This window comes from Stegodyphus dumicola, chromosome 2, assembly GCF_044657685.1.
Source record: "Stegodyphus dumicola isolate Sdum_Otavi_A_Nest chromosome 2, ASM4465768v1".
Lineage (NCBI taxonomy): Eukaryota > Metazoa > Arthropoda > Arachnida > Araneae > Eresidae > Stegodyphus > Stegodyphus dumicola.
This window is the reverse complement of record NC_140769.1, coordinates 226910673-226928157: the sequence shown is the minus strand read 5'-3', so window position 1 is coordinate 226928157 and position 17485 is coordinate 226910673.

Sequence of the window (17485 nt, the reverse complement as noted above, 5' to 3'; positions counted from 1 at the left end):
TATTCCTATATTGGTTGGCAGACATCCTGCCCTAGGGCGCTCAGCTGCTGTATAATTTTACATATATTTCTTATCGCAGGTGCGTGTTTGATGATGAACCTCTTGTAAGGTACTATATCCGTAGTGGATATGGTAGGTGATGGCTCGTCGTGAGGCTACAGTTGAACACGTAGTGGTCGGAGGAGCCAATTCCCCCCCACACGCTTCTGTCATGGAGATAGCACGCTTATAAAAGAAGGTGGGAAAAGGGCCATGCCCCTTGATATAGTTTACTAAAGGGGGTATGGCCTGTAAGCGTTCTTTATCTACTACAGAATAGAATTCGAAAGTCCTTCTGCCGGTATCTCCATTCTCCCATTCGTGTTGCCATTGTTTATTCCCTATGTCTCTTAGTTGTCTTTTTAAAAATGACGGCGGGATTAGTGCTGAGACAGCCTGTGCATTATTGTTGGTTGCTGCCTCATTGGGCAGTTGATCTGCCATCTCATTGCCTGCGATCCCAGAGTGGCCTCTTACCCATTTTAGCTTGATGTTAGATTGCTGGTTGCTATGCAATGTCTGTTGGATTTGCAGGATTATGGGAGATGTGTGATGATGATTCTTTAATGCCTGCAGCACTGACATGCTGTCTGTGCAGATTTCTGTTCGTGCAAGTTGTATGTCATGTGCGTACTATATTGCCGCTTCAATTGCTATGGCCTCCGCCTGGAAGATACTATTGTGAGCTGCAAGATGACCTTTCCATTGACTGTGAAGTGTACCATGCTCATAATAAGCATAAGCACAACCCACTCCGTTATCATGTTTGGAGCCATCTGTGTAGAATTGCGAGGCGACTGGTACATCCTCTATTCGCGGCGTAGATCTCTTTGCTATTTTGACGTGTATGCCCGAGTTTTTATGTGCTGGGTGCACGTGCTGTGTGCTGCCTGGTGTTTCGTACTACAGCGTGCTGAAGACTGTGGTGCCGAGTGCAGCATTCTCCTTTAATCTTATTACCCGCTCATATATTGCTTCTAACTTGGCCCTGATGTGAAGGGGTGTGAGCCCGGTAAGCACAAGTGCTGCATTTGTCGCGATTGTTCTATATGCCTTGCTAATGTTGAGAGCAAAAGGTCTTTGTATTGTTGACAGGGCTTTTATTTTACGGCTGCCCATTGGTAGTGCCCAAATAGCTGAGGCATAGAGTACAATCCTTTCTGCAACCGTGAAGTAGAGCAGTTTTTGAATGTAAGGGTTCTGCCCCCAGTTTTGTCCCCGAAACTGCCTGGCTTTCTTTGCAATGTTGGCTGTTCTGACTTTGACTTCTTGTAGATGTGGTAGCCAGGTCAAGCCTTGGTCCCACGTGACTCAGAGGTATTTCAACGTTTTTGTGATTTTCAAGTTTCTGCCCATTAGCTTAATACAGGTGACAGGTGACGGAAAACGGGGACGCCTGGTGTTTAACGGAGGTAAACAGGCATATGTACCAGGCCATGTTCATGGTCATACCGCGTCTACGGCCATGGTCATACCGCGTCCAGGTACAAACCCCACGAGACGACCTTGTAAGATTTCTGGGCTGAAATAACGAGTTTCAGCTTTTGGCACGTGTCATAGAATTTGGAGCAAGTGGCGGAGCCGTTCCTCTTCAGTTCATCTCGCGTACGGACAGTAACAGTCCAGTTCGTCTCGCGTACAGCAAGAAATAGACAGAAACTTTACTATGATAGAAAACGCCGTGAAGCAGATTTTAAAGTAGGGGATAAAGTGTTAAAGCGGAAACTTTCTTTATCAAGTGCCCCAGATAATTTCACTGCAAAATTGGCTCCAAAATTTGAAGGCCCCTATGTAATACAGGAAATCAAGGAAGTTGTATTGTACCTTAAGAACGAGAGAGGGGAAATCTGCAAAGCAAGTCCCGACCAGGTGAAAAATATTATAATCAAAATGATTTTGAAATCCTTAAAAGCTTCTTGCAGGACTCAAGCGCGAAAGAAGTGGAAATTCCAGAATTAACGCCACCCGCTCCACCACCCAAGAAGCAGAGAACAGTAGAGGAACCTAGCCCTTCTACAAGTTATTCTAGGTCCCCGAAAAGAAGGAAGGAAAATGGTCACACTCCAGCATTCAAGAAGTGCAGAAAATCAACGCCGCCGCGTAAAGAATCTTTGGTAAATAGGAAAAAGACCAGTTACAACTTCCCACAGTAGAAAATCTGAGTCGAGGAAACCACTTCCAGGGCCAGATTGTCAGGAGCAAACAAGGCCGACGTTCACGAGAAGAAAAAGACAGAAGGAGGAATGAAAAGATTGGCACCAACAGAAAAAATTCAAGCAAGAATCCAGACCGGAGGCCGCCAAGACCAGCCGTCCAGGGGCCAAACGGAACAGACAGGAACCCGAAGACTACCACCCCAAGAGACCGGCGTACAGAGGGCGAAAAAGAAAAGTCACCATGGAGAAACTCGAAGAACCCAAAAGCGGAGATTGACTTCCATGAATTCTATAACTTGGGATCAATTTTGCCAGAAGAGGATGTCGGAGTTCCAAGCATCGAAAACTCAAAGATAAGTTAAAATCTTCTATAATTTTTTCTTTTGTTCTGAAATGTTATGCGTAAATACGAAGTTTTATGTGTTGACGGAAGCCAATTTGTCTCGGTTGAGACTTTGTTTTACTTTATTTAGCTAAGGCAAAAGTATTATTTTCTTTAAGTGTCAAATCTAAGAGCAAGCAGTTCCTGTTGGTCGAAAGACTAATTCTGTTATGTTAAAGCCAAAATTTGGCCGAAAGTAAAATAACTTCGTATTCTTGTATTAATGAAAAATTTAGTTTCAGTGCCGCCAGCTTGGCGAAGAAAGCGTGAAGTAAAATTTTATTTTTATCTTATTCATGTTATGGTAAATTGTAAAAATCATATGTATTAGAATTTTGTAAATATAGGTAAATACTTGAAAGTTATGTAAAAGTAGAATTTAGTCCAGAAGCATAAAATTTTAGATGCTAAAAGTAAACGCTCAAAAGAAACGAATTCAAATTTAAGTATTAAACAGTAGATAAAATTATGCTTTAGAGCGAAAGCCTGCATGTCTAATGAATGAGGAGGAAATTAGAATGAATGTGTTTTGTAGGGTTCTCCACCTACACTTAAATTTTAAGAATTTTAAACATAGCTCATCGAGTTTCAGTATGTTCGATTAAGGTGTGTCTTATTTGGTCGTTGAATTCTAACAAATCATTGTGGTTAGGGGAAGTGTTGTAATACAAAAACACGAAGATTCCCGTTTGACACCACACATGGTGGAGAACCAGGGTAAAGTTAAATTAATATTTGAATATTTGAATGAATGTGAATGTAAGCAGTTAATTAAGGAAAAGAAAAGGATCAAAAACGAAAATGTATCGAGTGTTAAGAAAGTGTAAATCATAATGTATTTCAATATACTGATACTTATTCCTTCCAGATGCTGGAAGGAAGAGAAAAAGATTGCTTGATGAAGACCAAATTTCAGAAAGGATCCTGTAAGAAGATATGGCAATTTAACATCTACAGAAATAATTATAATTGTTTTAGGAAACAGTTTGTTTTATGTAAACGGAGCTCTTGAGTTTTAGGTTAGAATATGGAAACTTTTTCAACAGGTCGTTTTAGGACCTGCTTCCAAGTTTACCAAATTCTGGAAGCGGCAAATGTAGGGTTTATATTTATTTTAACTAACATTTATTTTAAGCTATCTTTCCTGTCAAGCCTTTACTTTTCCCTAGAATTGCCAATGCCAGAGTATGTAAATTGTAGTAGAACGCGCAGAGTATTCAAATTTTAGCAGAAGTAAATTGAGTTTAAATAGAAGGGAAACGAGATTGTAAGTGTGTGCTTCTTGAATCGCGAGCGTGAAGGTTGCTAGGTAGAAATTTTAAGAACCGCGCGTTTCGGCCTGTGTGCCTATTTTGGCAGTTCGTTGAATCTTTCAACTTCTTAATCAGTAAGTTTGCTGAATCTCAGCTGTATCTTAGAACGCGGTTAAGTTAGTTACGATTATAGAGCCTCGTAGGTAGTGATCTCGTTATTTATTCATCCTGTCATTTATTTTTAGTTGCACTTTTCTATTTTGTTAAACCGCCGAGTCGGCGTAGTTTGTGAGCGTCAAGTGAACGCAGTTGTGATTTCTAAAGTGGAATAAAAAGGGATTTAAACCCTTCTTACGAGTTTGTGTAATTTACAGTTCATAGCAGTCACTACTACTGTTGCTGACAAGTTGGGGTCTTGCAACATTATAATTTGTATGTGTATAATTAAGTTTATTTCTCAGTATTATGTTGATTATATGTTTTTTTACTGGCTTTAATATAGTTCTTGTTATGTTTATCCTTGGTACTTATCCCAGCGTTGTGGAAAAAAGGTATTACTGCTAATAACTATTAGTTAGTTTTATTACTAAGACTTGCTGGGATAAGGTACTAAAAATTGGAGTTCTGAAACCCCCACCTCCGGGGAGGGGAGGAGTTGTGACGATCATACATATGCACCCTCGGACTTCCAGGTGCTTAATGAGAACTTCCTGTTTTGTTCAGGACAAACTGGACAGCAGAACTTTGAAGAAAGTTACAGCGGAAACCCCCTAGTGTGGTTTCCGGGCATAAGGGCCTAATTATTCTCTTTCCAAGTTTTTAACAAACCGAGGAGAGAGCTTGGTGTAAAAAGCTTTTGATGCTGTAAAGGAGTAAAAGCAGACGCGTTTTAGCCTCGTCCTGCGTCAGCAGTTTTTGTATGAAGTATGGCTGAAATGATTCAATTAATTTAATATTTATTAAAGAATTTCTTACTAAGTTTACAAAATAAATATTTTAAAAGACAACCTGTCTTTTCTTGCACCCAACACGGGTGTTCTCACGTTACAATACCTACGCTTTAAAAGAGTGGGCTATGCGACGAGAGTTTTTCCGACAGTGGGATCGTTGACATTTGGACCTCCTCAGACCTTCAACCAACTGAGTACCAAAAACCAAAAGACGAACGCCTGGCTGTCGAGAAACCGACACGGTCTTCGTTGGAACGAGGGCCATATTCCCTACAACATTTAGCGCCGATTCTCAAATCCTTAACCCTCCACGATTTATGTGGTGGGATGCGAGAAAGGCCAAATTTTTCGCTAAAGTCTTCGACTATCAGCAACACGTGACGAAAATTTATGTGCCAGGAGGAATCATTTGGAGATATCGGGGAAAATGTGCCAGACATCATCAAATGAGGAAATCAAAGTGAGCAACTATCGGTGGCACATTATGGAAGACGACTTTTAGATCAATAAGATCTATACAGACGGAACTGAGAAGGAGGAGAAATCAAAGGAAGAAAATCCTCTGCAAGCTTTTGATAGAGCCTACGAACAATTAGAGAAGGATCCGTTCCCGAAAACGTACGACGAGCTCATCCAGAAATGGGAAAAGCTGACGTGTTTCCAAGTGATTGAAAATCCGGATGATCATACGCCTTTCCACTTGATATTCCCTCATTCATGCACTTCGTGTCCTTCTTCTTCTTCCAGTACTTTTACCAAGACGGAGGGTTCGGGTGACCTATCTGAAAATATACCCCATTATGATCCAGCAGCCAGTTGGGGCGAACCTCCAAATGTATCTCCTGAGACCCCCAAAATACCTTCAGAGGATGCAAAGACAGAATGTTCTACAATGTCCAATGGTCCGACATCCACTAAGACTAATATTTCAGAGTGTTAGGATGATGAACTGTCCACCAAGCCCAATAGTCCGATATCCACTGAGACTAGTATGTCAGAGTGTTGGAATGATGAACTGTCAACAAAGCCCAAAGGTCCGACATCCACTGAGACAAATATGTCAGAATGTTGAGATGAACCGTCTACCAACCCCAAGGGTCCAACATCCACTGAGAGTATGTCAGAGTGTTGGGATGATTGTCCTCAAAAATAGGTGAGAAAAATTTTAAATAAGTAGGGAAAGGTTCTCCACTTTTCTCATTGAAGAGACTCGAGAGATGAATCAGGAGACGAAAAAAAAATGGTCTTGGAAGGAATGAATGCACATGCATTCAATTACTTTCGAGACCCATTTTTGGGGTCACTCTCTCATCCAATCTTGGAAAAGAACTTTGTCATATTTTTCTCTATACCCATCCAAAAAATCAATCAATAAATAAATAAATTTCAAAAGGATAACTCGCCTCTTGACGATGCAAAGTCCGGAAAAAAAATCTTGAAAAGTTATCCACTCTAAAGAAATCCAGGCCTCTCTGAAAAGAATCTATTCTGTGGATCTGCATCCTTGAACAGCTCGCTGTCATCTGACGCGAAACTCGGAATGCTTAAATAGGTAAGCGAGAGTCCATTCTAGAAAGATTTGCATAATGTCTTGGCTTGACCAGTCGGGAAAAATTTTGAGAGCTGAGAAGAAATTCCCTAGCTCACAATTAAAAAAAAACACATTTTGTTAATTTTTATGTTTTTAGACATTATAAAAATTAACTCTACCTGTTCACTTCCACGCATATCGAATTAATTTCTACCTTTTTGTTGCCCTGCGTTGGCAACACGCTTTTGAGATTTGTCGTTCGTAGAATTCGGTCGCTAAAAGCGTAGCTGGCCTGTAACGATTGTAATTCTTATTTTAAAGCTTATCTGTACTCCTCAATTATTACTAAATGTTTACGTGTGAATGTTATATTATTAAATGTATTGAGTTTGATTTAAATAGACTAAGAGTCGTTGAATTTATTAAGTATGTTTAAAGTCGAAACTGCGTCATCCATGTCGGCGCCATTCTAATACGAGGAACGTAAACACTATCCTTCCTTTTGTTCGAATGATGTCTCAACATATTGTCTTCTGTTTCTAAAAATAGATTTCTAAGAAAAGAATGACTCATGGTCTAGTTTTAGAAAGGGTGAGACACCATTCAAGAATCAAGGGGGATGAAGTTATCCATGCTTCTAAAAATAGATTTCCAAGAAAGGCATGTGGCATGTTCTATTTTTAGAAGTATGATGAAACAACAAGTTGAGACATCATTCGAACAAAAGGGGAGGTAGAGTTAATTTTTATAATGTCTAAAAACATTATAAAAATTAACAAAAAGTTTTTTTCCCTAAATTCTGAGTCAGAGAATTTTTTTCTCAGCTCTCAGAAATTTTTCCCAGCCGACTCGATGAACAAAACAAGGTACTCTCCAATTCTTTCTAGAATGGACGCTCGCTTATCTCTTTAAGCCATTCAAGTTTCGCTTCAGATCACTCTGTGCTGTCGGTAAGTTATAAATTTTTCAAGTCCTTTTTTTCATCGTTTCGCTCTTCAGGGGGGTCTATCCAAAGGATTCTATCTAGGCGATCACACTGGCTTATAACATTATCCATGATGAACTTATAAAAATTCCGTACTCAAAATATTATATATCATATATGTATCCAAGATGGGCTTTCGAGAAAATTCTGTCTCTCCAAGATTGGGCTACAACGTATTTTTGTATTATTCATCCAGTCTCGATTGAAATGGACTTTACGCAAAATTTATTGATTGTGTCCACCTTCCAAGATTGGCTTGCAGAAGTGATAAAAAAATGGGTCTGGAAGGAAAAGAGTGCATTTGGAAAAAGACAATCTTTCTCTGGATGGACCCGTTTCCTTCCAGACCCATTTTTATTTTGCCTCCTCAGAACTCTCTTTGTTTTCTCCTCTCTCTCTTAAGAGGGGGTTGAAGAAAGAGGCTAGATGTTAAAGTTTTCTGGAAAAAAATTTGGTGGAGAAACAAATTTTTTTATATTTAGAAGTTGACTACTCCCATGGCCTTCAAAGATAGCACCAGGGGGTCCGTTTGAGTTTCGACAACCTTTCTTCACGTGGGTCAGCCTGGCAGTGAGCATTCGCATATCGTTTGGGGTGAGAACAGTCCATGGTGCCTGGATGAGGCGGTATGTACCAAACTCCCAGATTAAACAGTTTATGAAGGAAAATCTCTCCCCCGGATAGAGCAGTCGGTACACAGGCTGGTTGGGTACCACACGGACCAGCGGTTGAGTCAGAATGCTCTAGACCCTGGCCAGAAGTTGATTATTTTTGGGATTCATTTCGGCCAGGTGTAGCATCTCTTCGCTTGAGAGGACATACCTCTCTTGACTACTCCCGACACTCTGAAGATCTTTCACTCTCCTGAAGACGTGCTGTTCGTCGAAAAACACCGGGAGAATATCCCACGTTTTCTTGCTGGAAGTGTGAATCAGAGGCAAAATGTCTAGCACTCCATAAGAGTCTTCTGTCATCCACATAACATCGAACGGACACAAACTCGTTATACAAAATACGGATCATCCTCTCAATTAATAATAGAAATATGGATAGAGTAATGCGCACAGCAGTCTCTCTGGGGAAAGTGTATGAAGCTCTGTATTCCGCTCGGCCTCTCTATATATGAGAAGACTACGTGATGTGGGACGTGTTTGTTCGTTTTGTTCAAGAAAAAACTTTATGAACCTTGTCTATCTCTATCTATGACCTCCTCTTTTTTTAATGACCCCCGTAACCTTCTCTAAGGCCTTATGATAACTATTGAGTTCTAAAGGAAAAAAACAACTTGTACATACCCATGACCTTCTCCTATCGCCTCCCTGTAACCTTCTCGAAAGCTACAGACGTGACTATTTTATTTTTAGAACACAAAAAAATATAAATAACTTAATCCACCTTCCTGTGACCTTCACAAACGCCCTTTTTTATTATTCTAGGATTCATCAATCTTGTTCTTCCCTCCCCCTCCCTCTTTCTAAGGAGTATATAAACGGATCACCAGCGAATCTCTTTTTCATATAAGACGATCTCACTTTCAGGACGAGAAGCCATGCTGCTGAAATTGGAGAACAATAAGGACTATTACGTGCATGCGTATGTGGATCTTGGATTCCTGTATTGGAATGCGAAAGATATCTTGACCCTGTTGCCTATGAACGTCCAGCATACAACGAACGTTCTACAAGTCTTTATCCCCTATTGAAACAAGTTTCTTCGACTAGGAGATTTAGGCAACTACTCCAAAGAATGGGGTATTCCGAACCAGATTGTCCTGACATCGTAAGAAGCTGCCTACGTCGCCTCCAAATTCCTGCATAACAAGTTACTCTTTCCTTGGATGTGTAAGATCTTCATGAAACCTCTGACGAAAATCGTACAAGAGGGTGAAACTTATATCACCCTCAGAGACACTGGGTTAGAGAAACAAAAAAGAAAAATAGTACCCTCTTCTTCCTCTCTCAGTTCGGGGTCCATCACCTCCCCGAAATCATCCGGAAGCAACAAGAATTAGGTGATAAGTATGAGGATGATGCTGATGCGCTATGGTCTCCGGTTTCCTCATTCAATAGGCTGGAGAGTTGAATCTGGAGAGCAAAGAATAGGTCTTGGAAGGAATGAGTGCATTTGAAGATGAATTCGATTCCTTCCAAGACCGATTTTTTGGGGCCACTCTCTCATCCAATCTTGAGAGAAAGAACTTATTCTCTTTCTCTATCATGTCAGCACAAAAGACATTATATATATATATATATATATATATATATATATATATATATTCTGGATGCGGCCGAATTTGTATAGGAATATACTGGAAACCGATAATTCCGCCGGCGTATTTTTACTTCCTCCCTAGGAAATGCAACCCGCGACTAAATTTGGCGATTTATCAGGTCTTGGCGAAATTGCGTCACCGAGCGCATGCGCAAAAGGAAATAACGCTGTCGGTTTATGTTTGAAATTTGTGATGCCTGCCAGTATGTTACCCGATATGGAAAATCAATTTTATAAAATTTTATTTGATGGATATTGCTACGAAATAGTGTCTTCCAAGTTCGGAGGAAAAGAGGATTTCGACTTTGATTTCAGATGTGCTCTTAATAGTGAAGATAGCTGGTAGAATTGGGAAATACCTTTTGAAGCTGTTTCCCACGTGCATTGGATTGTATCTTCCAACACAAAACAATGCAAATCGGAAACAGCAAAGTTTACTTTTAAGAAAGATTATGTGTGTCAATATGCAAGACTAAATAAGAAAGAGGCTAGTTTCAGAAATAAAGAATGTTTAGGTGCTTTGCATGTCAGAATTTAAAAAAAAAATAATAAGTATACATGATGTGATGAGTATGTAAAAAAGAATCTGTGCACTTTGATTAAAGTTTCATTTCGGCATACACATCGATGTGATGTTGCTGAAGCGTGGAACTGCTTACGCCCAATTGATTAGGTGAAAGTTCAACTACTTTTGTGCCGATAAAATAACAATTAATAATATAATATTTTTATTCTGCTATACATCCACAGAATTTACTGTAAGTAAAAACCGTCAAAATGGTGACAATAAAGGCAGTCTCATAAACATGTATCGAAACATAGAATTGTTCTACCTAGTGAGCAATATGTTTTACTACTTTTCGTGGTATTCAGTACCTCATATTTCGTACAATGAATTTTACTTAAGATATCAGCATTATTTTAATTGCCCTAGTTAAGAAGCTTTGAAGGCATTTTTTGCAACAGCTGAAAGCACGTTAGATTGCAGTTGTTAAGCATATTAACTCATCCATTACATTATGGAATAATGAATAAATTTATAGTTTCTATATGTATATTGAAATAACAGCTTCAGAATATAAAATTATTCAGACACGATAGAAGGAAAAATCACTTCACTAATTTATTATTTAATAATAAATTAATTGCATGTTGAAGTAATTAATAACAAATAGTAACTTTTGATTTAGTTAAATTCTAAATAAAAGTCGTTAATCCGGACTCATCGGGACTTCGGCAATTCCGGATTATAGATCATCAGTTCAAATCTGGTAGGATGGCATGCAGAAATTATAAAATTAAAAACATGAAACCGTAGTTTATGAAATAAAGAACAATTATGATCTAAAGGGTATCAAAATTTACAAAAAGAAAAAGCTTAATATTTATTTCTTTATTTTATTAAATTCTTTCAATGTAAGTTGTTTAAGTTGCTTCGTTTCATGTGATAATACTTTTTCTAATTCTATTAAACAGACATAATTTCTTGCTTAGTTACAAAAGTTCCGCTGTTCAAGTCGGATAATTGCTGTGTCGAGAATACCGACTAATGTGTCAATCGAAATTTTTTCGTTTTCAATAACTTCTGTGTCACTTTCTTCACTATCGGAAGCGAATTATAATGACTAGGAACTTGATTTAAATCATATCAAAGACGGAGTACATCGAGATGAAATACTACATTTAGTAAGGAATTATAAGCCAAATAAAATAAAAACATCTGCCCTGAAGATAAGGATAGTGCTGACAGTTCAACTTCCAATTCATTGTGCGCCGCGTCGTTTCCCTCTCCCCGCAGAGCAGCGTGAAATTAATAAACATATTTCGGAATGATTAGATAATCAAAGGATATGGCTTTATCCATTTTTTGCAGCAATTCCACTTTCTGTTTAATGGACTTCGAAATATACTTTCGCTTTGTAGATCCTTTTCATATTAGTAAATATATATCGGAAATTCTATTTGACATAATCGAAAACTCAAGCTTACTTTTATAAAATTGCTCTAAAAGTCTGCAAAAAATAATAAGCCGGATTCAAACCGAAGATTAAGGAACAACGCAATCTGCAACATTACCTGAATTAGATAATTTTAGCTTAGCTTATACCGTCCGTTATACATTAAACGCGCATTAGTAAACGTATTTTGGGTATGCGCACACGCATATTCGCAGCCGTAAAGGTCTTACGCGCACGCTTAAACGCCTATACGCATGCGCAGAAAGTTTGTAGCTTTGAAGTCCGGATTATAGATCATTCCTGATTATTGGTGTCCGAATTAACGACTTTTGACTGTATATTGTAGTCCAATGCACAAAGACTTAGGTTAGAATTGGAAAAATGCACAACCCAAGCTGTACGGCATGTAAATTATATTTATTTAATCAGAATAAGAAAGCGTAATAAACAAATAATAACACATGAATATTTGGCCCAGTTCACTCATAAAACCCGCTTGTAAATTATATTTATTTAATCAGAATAAGAAAGCGTAATAAACAAATAATAACACATGAATATTTGGCTCCAGTTCACTCATAAAACCAAGATGACTTAGCTGATCACATTGTTGCTATCTTCAGCAAGTTATCACATATTTTAACACTGTTTTTTGCTGTGCCCATATAACAGAAAAAAGTACCTATATTTCTAATAACAGTTTTTAAATGGAACACTATCATTATGAGTTATAAAATATACTTTTTATGTCTTAGTAGGGCAAGTTATTAAATTATAAATTATAGAATTTTTTAAAGTGTGAAAACTAACAGTCTTTTAATGAAGAAAAAGTTACAGAAATTATAATTACTTGTGTCTAAGTAAGAAAAGATATATTTATAATTTATTTAAATCTGTTATTAAAGGGATAGTAATAATCATTTACTCAAGTATATGTTAAAATCTAAAATAAACCTAACACTTATGAATGTAATAATTACTTAACATTATCTTTCAAAATATACCATTACCTAACTATGTTACTTCTGACTACCATTTCTTACATGATAAAATATTTCCCAGATTGAATTTTCCTTTAATACTTTAATACAAATTTTAAGTAAAATGCCACTCATGATATGTCCCCATATATATATATATATATATATATATATATACAGTGGCTCCCAAAAGTGTTCGTACACTTATGATTTTCATTGAAATAGAGTTCTATCCATTAATTAAAAGTAAACTTTCTGAATGAGATTTTAATATTAAGATCTATAATCTATTTGCAACAAAATTACATGAAATATTTTTAAAATATAGCGAAACTTTATTTTTAAGAAATTAATAATAAAAAAATGACAAACATTTTATCTCACAAAAGTCTTCGTACACTTACAAAAAAATCTTGACATATTAGTAAATATTTTCATTTTTCATTAAATTAATATTAGTAGGATATCCTTTAGCATCCACAACAGCTTTTAAATGTCTAGGAATGGATTTTACTAATTTCTTTTGTAATTTCCGTATCAGTGTTTATACATTCTTCTATCATGGCTGTTTTGAGTCCGCTTTTCGTTTTGATGTTGTGTTTTCGTACTTTAACCTCCAACTCTTTATAAATATGTTGTATGGGGTTTAAATCTGCGACTTAGGTGGTGTTTTCAAAACCTCTGGGCAATTATAGAGACAACTACAGGCGAGCGTTGAAAGTCGTATACTTAGGATCTTTATCATAATTAAAAATAAAGTTATTTCCAATTTTGGGCTGATAATTTTAAATTGTCTCTTAAAATATTTAAATAAAGAAATGATTCATTATGCCATCAATAAATAACAAATTGCCTAATCTTGATGCTGTCATGCCCCCTCCCATACACAAGAACACCTCCACCGCCATGCTTAACTGTGTAGAGTTGCGCGCCTCCAACTTGCACGCAACCAAGAGGTGACTGTTGAAACTGGAAAATAGACAGAGTCTTGCTAAGGGTTTAAGTCCCTTTTTATTCAACTTAAGAAATTACAATTGCGTGCTCTTGACGCTCACAAACTACGCCGACCCGGCGGTAAAATAAAAATAAGAACCTGAAAAGAAAATAATAACAAGACTCTAACTACGAGGCTCTCTAAAAGTAACTAACCTCACCGCGTTTTACAATACCGCTGCTAATTCAGCAAACTTTGAATATCACGTTGAACGATTAACAATTCTCCGAGGCAAGCACACAGGCCGAAACGCGGGGTTCTTCTATTTCTGGCTAACTACCTCCGCGCTCGTGAAGTACGAACAGCACACCTCGAACTCGTTTCCATTCTATTTAACTCAAAATACTTCCGCTGATAATTTGAATCCTTGCGCGTTCTACTAAAATTTACATACTCTGGCATTGGCAATTCTAGGGGAAAAGTAAAGGCTTGACAGGAAAGATAGCTTAAAATAAATGTTAGTTAAAATAAATATAAACCCTACAAAATAAAGAACGTATAATTTTCCGAAAAATGTAATATACAATATACATTCCGAAGTTTAATATTAATTATATATCTAGCCAGGCTGAAAAGGGAAACCTTGCATATTTTTAATTTTCCGTTTTAGATAATCTCTCAATGGTAACCCAACAGCTGTATGAGAACGGCTACATTTGACCTCAAAATAAACATGTACATTTAATTTGGCATTAGCACCAGAGAAAACTACTTCATTACAAGTTGGATTTGCATCATTCATGAAGTAGCTATATTTAATCCCCTTTGACCCTTCAGTATCAGGAACTAGTATAGATAACTGATGAACTGGGGATTCTCCTACTTTCCTTGGTAAATTTACACTACTCGATGTCTTGGGCAATTCTCCTACGGAATTTTTAGGCATTTGCAAACCTTCCGAGTCTGGTTGGTACGAAAAACCATTTGGCATATCTACAGTTTCTTGTTCGTGCCGAATCGAAAAGGAAATTCTGAACTTGTACTCATTTCTTAAAGAGTTACTGTGATCGTCTAACGCGACTAAGTCAAAAGATGGTTTTACAGCGTCACTTTTCTTTTGTAGATCAGACAATTGCGTACTAAACATAATACCAAAATAGGTAAAAACTCATTTCTCGCCTTTTTCGCGATGAAGGTAGGCCTCACATGAGGTAAAACTTCTTAAATTCTGCCACTTGCAGTAAGAATGAAAAATTAACTTTAATTTAATTAATTAAGAGGGTTTTAAGACTCTGTTTACAATTTTTTCTGAGAAGTTACCTACGAAATTTTCTCTTATTGCATACCGAATTGTTTTTCCTCAAAATTTCATTTACATGCATAACTGAAGTGGAGGGGCAAATGAGCAAAATTTTGGGCATACCTGCAAGCATGACATTATAGGAGGGTAAGACTCCATCTTCTATGTGAGCTGGGCCGAAAGTCCAATTTTCTAATTTAGGATTGATAAAATATGTGGGGGTATTAATAGCTTCCATAGGGCTAAGTTCTTACAAGTGGCAAAAAGTCTTTGCAGCATCCAACATTTCTTTAGCAAGTGGGTTTTTTAGCAAACCTGTTCTGCAGACACATTTGTAAAATAGGTGGACTTACATCCAAACAAATTTTCCTGACATATTGTTTTAAAATTATGTGGGTCGGCTAATTGACCTGCAAATTCTTGGAAAATACGAGGACTTGGGTCTTGGCCGAAACTTACTCTAAAACTTTTATTATGAGAAGGGGCTTTAAAAACTCCAAATACATCTTTTATTTCAGATTTTAAATTATCCAAGTACCAAATGTTACTTGCTTTTTAAACTGTTCTGGTGTAGAAGGTGTTATAACCCCCCTATATACTATGGTGCGTGGGTGAAAAGCACCTATGAATTTTACTATTGAATGGGCAAAAATCATAGCATTTCTGAATCCCATTCCTTCAGCTTTTACAAATTCAACTTCTGCAGACATTATTTAGAGAGAGAAGAGAAAGAAAATGGATAAACACGAATGTCTTTCGGGATTTCGAAGCACCGGAGTACAACTTTCAACTCTGTTCGGTCTTCTTAGAATTTCACGTACTCTCAAGATTCTACACGCTATGACTTAAAATGTACTCAAAAATACTTTAAGAGTACAGCTTCAAATCCTCGGTTCAGTTGTTCCCGAAGTGCAACAAACTCTCTCGATGATGCACTAACTGCAATACACTAATAGATCTTTTTTGGTACACTCGACAACCAACTCAGCACTCACCGATTAACTAATTGATTCTCCCTTATGAACAGGGTTTATAGAGCTTTTGGCTTGTGATTAAGAGAATTTAACAAATTCAAACATGAAAAAACAAACAATATGCAAGCAGATAAAGTTAATTAATCAAAAGAGGTTATGGAATGTTATCAAAAGTAATACAATGAATTACATATTCAAAAGTTAGAATACAATAAGGTAGAATAAATGATCAGAAAAGCCTAGAAACATGTAAAATGGGCGTTTTTACACAAATATGCACACCGTAAGGATAAGGAAATAGTATTGCAAGTAATTCAGAATCAACTTGGAATTTTACAAAAACTGTTACAGTTATGGAAGAAAGAACCAATAAAGATAATGTTATTAATAAAAAATTTTAAATTCTGTTCGACAAATCCACAGTTGGTAAGTTCTTTTATCTTTTAGTAAAAAATTTTTGATCTAGGACAATTTTAAGATGTACAACATTTGGAGCACTATCATAGCGTTATCATTAAGGTCACCAACATTTAACTTACTTATTTTGAGTATATATATTGTGATTAATAACAAAGATGTTTAAAACTAATCAAAACAAGTTGTTTATCAGTTCCTAATATTAAACAATACAATTATATTAACATACAGCAAGTACTGTGGATAATACATATAATGTTAACACTTTTAAGAATATTGAGAATTAAGTTCAGATATAAACAAATGCACATGGATGTTAGTTCATGTATGCTTTGTAGGGGCGCTGCTATTCACGCATGCGCTGTTGATAAATGGTTAGGCAGTCACTTAAACAATCTACCCTACGAATATACTACAATATGCTACTGATAGTATAGCAAAACAGTTAGTTATACCGTGTGGCCTTGACCTTGCGCCGCTACGTCGAAAAATATGTCAAAGCGAAGAAACACAGGGGGGAAAGAGCAAAGTCATAGGTATAAAATTTAATTAAAAATTAAATACCTCAGGACCTACGCATGGTAGAAACATAAAATAACTATCCAAATGTAAATAATTTAATGACCTACTTTGCCGATGTAGAATTAAGACTGTAGCTTCTCTGATGGCTGAGTAATACAATTTGTAAATAAACATAATGGCGCACAAGTGGGTTCCCATAAAAACCCAATAGAATCACTTTCACTAATCACACACTCTTGAAAGTTGAGCTGTAAGATGGCGAAATTTATCCGCTATCCAACCATATACTATTACGTGTATCTAGATACCTTTTAGAATTAGCACATCGAGTTTGTAAAAACACACTTCACTAACCTTCTTGTCTTCTTAGCGTGGGTTAACACACACCATGCATAGACAATGCATTAAATGCTTGAACTTTAGGATCTAATCGACGTATAAATATGAAATTTTAACCAAAACACCTTCTATGATAATACTCTATCCGATGGTAGTACTTTTTTCACGATGCGATGAAAACTTCCGCAGTTAACTTTACAAATTTACTGAGCACATCAAATACGCGTCTGCTCTCTCGAGGACTGCAGAAAAACGCAGTGGCTAATCGCACCGACGGTGCGAATAGCTAACAGGCTATTCACACCACCTACGTTCGCGCATGCGCACAAGCAGCCCAGGTACCAGCATTTTACGCCGATTTCCGTAAGGCAGGCGGTAGTGAGAGAAAAGGTTATTAAACCTAACTCAGCAATAGAAAGGGTTGTTAATAGTTCATCAGCAAGAGAATAATTTGCAAGTAATAATTATCAGTTACAAAGACGAGGTCAATCTAT